The sequence below is a fragment of the Opisthorchis viverrini genome (genome assembly GCF_000715545.1).
Source record: "Opisthorchis viverrini unplaced genomic scaffold opera_v5_1, whole genome shotgun sequence".
Lineage (NCBI taxonomy): Eukaryota > Metazoa > Platyhelminthes > Trematoda > Opisthorchiida > Opisthorchiidae > Opisthorchis > Opisthorchis viverrini.
Genome location: NW_008751657.1, coordinates 4906065 through 4914845, shown reverse-complemented (window position 1 = coordinate 4914845; position 8781 = coordinate 4906065).

Below are 8781 nucleotides of genomic sequence, written 5' to 3'. Positions count from 1 at the left end.
TGAAATACCGATTGATCTGCTGGATAACGATTGGACCCCCGATGGATTTTATAGTCCAATTCGTATTGAAAGTACGGAATTCGGTGCATGTTCAAGTCCTGAGTGGCTTCTGTTCTTGTATTTTGATGCACAATCTCATAGGTAGATTTTGTGTGTAAATGTGGAGTCGGCAAGCAGGGTACTGAAAACTTGAGGCTCGTGTTTTTTTCCTTGTTTTCGATCTACGGCCAATTCATTCGAGTTGATGAATTGAAATTTTTCGGCGCATATATATTTGGACTCACTAGTCTTTTAATAATCGATTTCGCCTCTTTCGTTTCCAATCGCCGAAATTTTTTTCCCGATTTTTTGTTCCCGGTAAATGATTGTGTTGAGTTGGCTTTTCAAATTGCACCCGTTACGCAGTTTGTGAGTACGTTGTTCCTTGACCTTTTAATCCTTTTTTCCGATATACTTCAGATAATGCTACCAGATCTTCTGGGGCATGCGTCTGGTTGCGGGACTGCTTTCTTTTTCAGGGCGCGGTCTGTTCTCCGAGCTTGGCAATTGGCTTTCAAAGTTTTCGTCACCATACGAGTAGACATCATCAGTAGGTGGGTCCAATCCAACTGCGCACTCATGATGTCTCCTCGTATGTTAACGAAACATTTGCAAGCCAATTGCCAAGCTCGGCGAACAGATCAACAGCCACCTGATCAACAACCAATAAACTCGCTCGAGCTACCAATATTTCAACACATTACCAACATCAGGGTAGCTTGTCACTGACACTTCAGTAATCTTAACTCACTTAATTGATGGCTGTTCTATGTGTATCACCATTTTCCACACAGATCATCATGTATTTTTTGCAATGTACTGTATTTTCATTTCCATCTTTCAGTGTCTACCTAGTATCTGTCTATTGCACATCAGTGTGCCTCGGTCAGGAGAAGGGACAGAGCGTCACTTCAAACATTTCACCCTGGTGAACTTAGTAACTGAACCATAGTGAACGCAATGCCACATGAAATGCTTTATTCCCAAGGAAGTGTGTTCCCATTATTTGAAGTTCCGGACAGGCAGTCTTTGAACAGACGGATTACTTACAAAATCTTGTTCACGAAATTAGCTACAGGTTCCCATCACCACATGAATGGAGGACCTTATGCAGTTGAACTGTTTAGGAAACATTTGTCAATTTCAATTCAATTTATTGGTTATAAACCACATACCATGCGTACAATGGTTGGTTCCAGCTTCTACAATGTCGAGAGAGATGCAGACAGAGGTGATTGCATACTCAATCAGTTCGGAAACTGGACAGCTACGCGTTGAAGGTGATAACTTTGTTATACGAGTATCACTGACTGCGAGATTGGTGGGTGATTTCGTTCAGTGTTTTTAGTGAGTTGAGTCCCGGGGTCCGCATCCAGGGGAACGACATTTGTTCATACGAAGTTAATAGTTATTCGGATGCGCTTCCTAGAAGCCAGCCAATGCCCTAAGTGTAAACCGGTTAGGGTTAAAACAGGGATATCAACAGGTAGTTAAGTTGTTCACCGTAATCGGTAACTAGTCAGAGTAGATCATTTTAAAAACCAATTGAGAAGCAAAGCAAACTCAATAAGGATTTCCGTAACCCGTCCAAAAAGATGTTCGTACCATTTGGTGAGTGGCATGAAAATACGGACAATTTTCAAGAGGAACCAAGAGGAGCACCCCTTCAACTTTGATTTCGCGATAAATCTCTTTAGTAGAGAGCGTATACCTTTATAGAGGTGTGAATGGTGTGAATCCTGTACACCCAGCTGGGAATTGCGTCAGAGCAATGAGACACTAACGCAGCAACATTCTGATATAATTGGATCAGGTATGACGATTAGCTCATCATCATCGAAACTCCGATTTTCTACGATGAACAAATTTCAGGGGCAATGCCTAACCATCCGGTGTCTAAGGATGGCAACGATTCATTCTTTCTTTCTTCTGATCTCGACATTCATACATTCTACTGCTGCCAGTCCTAGTGGTCACTCTGGTATTGTGTCGACGGCGTTGGCTTGACACGCCAGCTAAAGGAAACACAAAGCCTGCCTATGTAAACAGTCCAGAAAGTTAAATCGTGCTTTCCACCCTGTCCCACACACGCACGCCTGCTGCCAGGTCAACAATGGATTGACAGTCTTTGTAACCCCCTCCTCTCTCACTGGATGAAATCCTTTGAAGTCAGATGGTGGCCTGACCATATGGTAGCATGCTGGTCACATGCACACATGCAAGCAAAATGATGCATCTGCTGGATGTCGTAACGACCAACCAGAATGGAGGGCAAAGTTCATCTGTTGTCCGACTGTGTGGCTGCTCACCCAATCACATTTCCGGATCGGATTCTGCTCCGCTGATCAACCACCAGCGGTAGACGGATTTTCACAGTCTGCCTGATTGCTGTTTCTTTTGTGGTTGGATTTCATTCGACATTCGCTTACCGGTGACTGAGTGTCAGAGGCGCTTTGATTGTCCACACTGACCAGGGTGTCTCATTGTCATGTTCTTGCCAAAAATTTTTCGTGCTTTCGCTAACCGATATTATCGGTGGCTGCACAGGTTCGGAACTCTGTTAGGCTATTTAATGAACTGCAGTGACGCACTTCCCTTCTGCTCAGTGTCGACTCAATGTGCCACTGGCCTCCACCTGAAACAACAAATTGAACAACTGCCAAGGTAGGTTACTTTGCATGTGTGACGAACTTTTTCCGGTTTCAAAGAGTATCTAACTGTTGCACACTTTGCTCTGTCGCAGTATATACAGACGGGGACCCCTCAAACATGAGAACCTTAGTGAATGTCGATTTGAATCTAGTAGTGGAGACCATAGATTAGGGGTATTCAGTACACAGTCATTCCATCTGTTTAGGACGCCCCGTCGGTAGATTTGGACGGCATTGAGTGGAGCAAAGCACAACAGCTCCGCTATCCCCCTAACAACGCGCTGTTTATGTCGGCTCGGTTGGTGATTACATGCTTGCAGTCGGATCGCGCAGCTTTGCTGACAAACCAAAAGATTCGATAGGTTGCTCGAAGAACTGACCATGTATATCGGATTAAAATAGTGGATATTTGCTCACACCGAAAGTCCGATTTGACCACAATCGGTCTCATTTTAACAGCCGTTGCAAGTTTCACGGAATGAAGGTAGATTCCTCGGTGTAGGGGTCAAATCGTCCACATAGAATGCCTGAGACGCTGTAAGTTAGTTACTTAACCATGTGCTCAATGCTTTTGAGTGAGTTTCCGTGCAGATCTGCTTTAAAGTAAAACATTTCTCCGCCAGGCACGACATAAAAGTTGGTAGGCTGAGAAACCCCACATTTTGAATTGGACCCAAATCACATTGCATCCACGACGTTGAGAATTCGACACAACCGAATAGACCGCTCTGTAATAACCCCCTCTTGGAAAGCTAATCATTCTGTCACCCATGGGAGGAATAGCTTATTCAGCTAATTCACTCTATTCCTGACCTTAACTGGTGATTTCTAACTGCATGCACTATTGTCAGTTTCATGACCTACGAAGTCCAGAATAGAATAACACGTGGGTACCTCGACAAGGCAGCACCGGACAGCTTCTTGTTGTTTCACGCAATGAATTAAACTATTTGTTTACCTCATCCGTATGAACCAATAAGCAACGCTGTGTTACAACTGGGCGAAATTCCCTCAATGCTCGTCTAGGTTAGCAATTTCAGCTACTAATGAATGTAATGAGCTGTACATTATCTTAAGAGTGAGCTCAATGGTATTAGGTGAAGGTATGCGCATCACACATGAGGTGTCGTAACAATTGGCGAAATATACTCATTTGCCAGATGAGCCCCAAGAAGGGCGAGACCGGTGGTGGGCTGTCGACGAATTTTCAGCAACCTTATGGCTAGTGCAGTACGAATACATTTTTGGATGAGTTGACAAGGTATGTGGTAAGTAATGGCGCATTATGGGCAAACTTCGGTGGATCTGTACGGCCCAAATTAATTAAACGCTATGAATTGGTTATGAGAAAAACAGGACGACGTTCGAAGAAGCAAACTTGCCTCCATACGTGTGAGTTCAAAAGTACATTGAATATCCAACTAAAGAAGAAAAATGTGCTCGCTTGGAAGATTCAGGCGTGTCACCATCAGTTGTAAAAACCGTGTACTTGCCGAACAGTGATTATAACGGCAACTGTTTCGCTCGCTGATGATTTGGGAAGGTGGCGTAGATAGCTACGCATTGGGGCGATAGCTGATATAGATTTTACGTAAATATATTAAACGGTCAGTGAAAAGGGTGCTGATGACTTAGTTTTAGACGGTTTGGATGTCAGAAACCATGTTGGAATTATCTATTTCGAATCACCTGTAGAGTGCGCAGTGTCGTCCATATGTTCAGAACTGAAGCGCACCTGGGGTAATTTTATAGCCCAAGGACCAAACTTAGTGCTATCCCCTAACGTCTTGATGCCTCGCTAAAACCAGACCCACATACTGTATTGATTGTGTGGTTCCATACGTGATTTGAAGGTAGTAATGACAATTAATTCTGAATATATTCCGGGACGTTGTGGTAACCTGATGTTGCGGTTTTCAGCTGATGTAGGACGTTGACACTTGAGTGAGTTTCCCAGGCCACTGTGTACAATCACTCCGAAATCTCTTTAACGTGCTGTCAGAGCATCTGACTGGCAAGAACGCGTGAGTGGCATTTGGTACGTCTAATGACAATAGTTTGTTTGTAGTTAACAGGCTCGTGGATTGCAGGAGATCACTGCTGAGTTTTATTGGTACCAGTTTGTAGTAATTGTCTACAAGAGTTTGAAGGCATTGTACGTCATCACTTGACATCGACAGCAAACACGTTATCAATGTCATCCTCCGGTTGGCAGTCTGACTGCGTGACACAACAGTTCCAGTCTCCCTAAGGCTAGAAACACCGTTGGCAGCGCGAATCCTGAGTTCCCTCGGGGTTCGCTTCCACATGGCGAACCAAAATTACAATGACACGTTCGCCGTAGACAATCACATTCTGTGCATGAGATCCCATGCTTATGTGATTCGAGGAAGACTGAAGACGACTCATTACAGTCGCGATTATTTGTTTGTTTATTCACTTTATTTATTTATTTATTTATTTTAGTTCCATTCATTACAGTCGTGTGAACGCCTTTCAGGGGTAGTGGTTTTCTGAAGTTGGGAAACATCATGTGTAGGGGTAATTCTTTTGTCTTACATGCTTTTTAGTTCAACCAGTTCTCATAGGTGTAAGCTGCCCCGGCATTACATGAATATACGTGATTTCTGTGAGTTCCACGTTATTCATGCACCGAAAAGATATCACGCAAAACCACTCATCAGTTTATTCGAACACAAATGCTGCTAGAAGTTCTTTCCATAAAATCGCACCTGACAAGCGCATTTATGAATGATTTACTGTTAGAATTCCGACGTAATTGGTTCTTTGAATTTCTCTCAGACAGGAATCGTTGGTTTGTCAAGGTAAAGTCAGTGCCTTTATGTGCAGTTCTAATGACAGGCGGACATAACCACTACCGTTTCGAGTGCGTTATGGAGGATGACATCCGGACGATTGATGGGCACTCGTTAAATGACACTGAGCAATCTGTCATGGCTGATTTCGCCCCGATCGGCTGAGCTGCAGATGCACTGATCACGCGCTTCCGGTTCTCCGGTTAGAATGCATCACTTTGAATTCCTAGCTATTCTCTGAAGTGGACGCAGAGTCAAGCTATCCACATAGTTTGCGGAAGACTCACAAATTAGGAATAGAGCAGAAGAGGAACAGATTAACAGTGAAAGATCCTGGACTGTAGTCTACCCTTCAGCTTCGCTCAAGTAGGCGAATAACGCAGGAGTCGACCCTTATCACTTGTCAGAAAGTAGACACGTAACCTATGTGTGAGCATTAGTTCAGCCTACAGCTAGCGCATATCAGTTGAGCAGCTGTTTGTCATGGAGACCCGTGTGTCCAAGGCCTGTTAGGGGAAATATGGGCTTGTTCACCTCACAACGCAGTTTACAGTATGGATGTCGGATGCCAAAACGTATCGGGGAAATGCTACGAAGGATAGTGACGCCATCCAGCAGCAGCCAAAGATGAAGTCCTAGTGGTGCTCTAGAACATTGCCCATCTTTTCAACACTCTCAGGTCCTCAGATAATGAAATCGGTTTTCCCTGTTGAACTCGACACGTACTTCTAGAACATTTGCATAGAAATTTGGGATTTCTTTCTTGCTGTGGTACCGGGGTCCTTCACGTGAGTGATTGGCTTCTTTGGTTAGAGTGGTGCAATGAGTTCGATGCTGGATATATTTACGACAGTTTTGAGCCTACCTCGTGAAAACGACTACTGATGACCGGTAGATGGTCCGCATTCCGTTGGCACAAGGTGGTGTTTGACTAATATTTACCTTCGTCTGATGAACTCTTACCAGGCTAAGTCCGTGCTATCGGCTGCAGGCACTCTTTGACATATGAATGAACATTTGTATGGTGGTTGGTGAGAAACAACTCTGCCCATATTCAGGCTGTATCCATGATATATTGAGGGCAAAAGTACGCAAGTCTACATGACGCACACTGTAGGCGTAAAGATAAGGGTAGCAATCGGCTGGATGAATTGATTCCCAGAGTCAGAGATGATTTGTCATGTACAAGCCTGGGTACTTTTTATACTTCCAGAATAAGGAAATGGACTACATGCGCAAGAAGAGAGTTCCGAGGTGGACATTTCCTCGTTGAAACTATATGGAGATGGTGATCAATACAGATTTTTAAAATTTACGGCATCGGTGGAAGGCCCAAAATGTGAGGCTAGGGTTTACGAGTTGTAATGAAAATTAAGAGGCCAAAATTTTGTTAAAGGTCTGTATCTTTATCGATAGACATATTTTAGCCATAATTTATGGAACCATGGCTAACAAGGTTAACTTTGAGGGTCGCAAACTAACTTAGTACTGACGCAACGTACCTCCAAGTGTTTTGATAAAATACTTGAACTGTCGGTTCCACACCTGAGAAGCATACTCTTGATACGGCCGAATAAACCAACTCATTACGCATTTAGCCTAATTCTTCCCAGATTACTAGAAAGTAGGATTAGTTTGTGCTCTACATACGCTCGAACTTCCGGGAGTTCCCCAAACCAACTTTCATATTTACATCACGGTCTTTCTCTTGCATATCTCGTTGCGGTTTACCGAAAGACAAGAAGGATCAGTTGATCGACAAAATGGACATAGGGGACAGTGCCCCCTATGAGATCAGTTATTTTCCCTAGGGTTCTAGATGGCTCAGCGGTTAAGGCTCACTGATCGGTAGTTCCGTGGTTCGAGCCCAACCTTTGCATCTCTACTGCTTCTGTCTACATTTGGAACACCTAGCAGTGTCTCGGTCCTTACACTTCCTTCGTGTAGCACGACACCTAAGCAACCAAGCAACAGCTGATATCTTATGACCATGCTTATTGGTGCCCCATATCGGTCACATTTTGGAACATTTTTATATACAGAAGAGGAAATGAAGTTTCGAGTCAATGGATGGTTTGCAAGGTGAGTGAATCTGAGCGCCATTTAAATGTGACATAATGGATGAAAGACAAACTTCTACAAGAAATCTAATTGGCGATATTTTTAGGGTCAGATTCCATGTTGAAAGAAAGATGGTAACTAAAACAGCTGGTATATTGACAACCCAGTCATGTCACAGTTATTATTTGGTACGGTATGTGGTGTGGTTGGGATTTTATATAAAAACCAAGGCAAATCTAACAAGTACTTTGGGTATGAAGGACTGGGTTGCACTGGGTGTCGATGGAGCACGGCTGTAACTTGCAAAATATTCCATCGGTATGGAGTAGAATAATATCTCCAACATTTAATGAATCTGCGTAACTGTAACTCAAGTTGTGAAGGGCGTTAGTATGTTTGTACACGGGTGCTTCAATGTGTGGAGTATTCCCTATACCGATTTAAAATCACCGCAAATTCTCAAAGTCCGGGCTCTTCAGGTCTCCTGAGATAGAATTATGACCGAAAAACATGAAAGAGTTTGACTACAGTTCGTGTAGAGCACAGGAGCTCGAGTACATAGTAATCGATGACCTCAAAACGGAATAGCATGAGGACTAATGTAGGCCTACATTGAAGTTTGGTGGTTGAAAACGGCCTGGTGAGCGCAACACTTTTTGGTATATCGATATGGCTGAAGGGAGAGGTTTCATGATGTTGCTTTGATCCATTGTAGTGGTTAATTTATGAAGAATATGACTCCCAGAGTGGATAACAAGTTGCAAAAGCCCCTGACATTATGAGAGAGGTAACAGTCGCCTTACGGTCGTCGTTCAGTGGGAAGCGCCTTAGCACTAAAGTTTCCCGTGAGTGGGGATTTGCCTTTTACTGTACTCGCCCAAATGTTTTGTTTCTCATATTTTGCAATTCATATCTTGCTTTGTTCGCTTGATTCATGTATTATTCATTGTGTAATTTACCAGTCATTTACAGGAATAGCAATTCGGATCGGTAGAATAGAACGATGCTTTTTTCTACAAAGAATATTTACATAGACCCAAGAGTATTATCCGAGGTCGGTTGTTCTTGCGAACGTGAAACCCCAGTCAAAAAGCAGATCACAGAGTTGACCCCAACCAAGCTCTCAGTGCTTCCGACAACGGCTCATGATGCGGCTCAATCGTCAGCTAAACCTTCTGCGAAATTTCGTTAAGAAGCCTTGCTCGTTTTGTCAG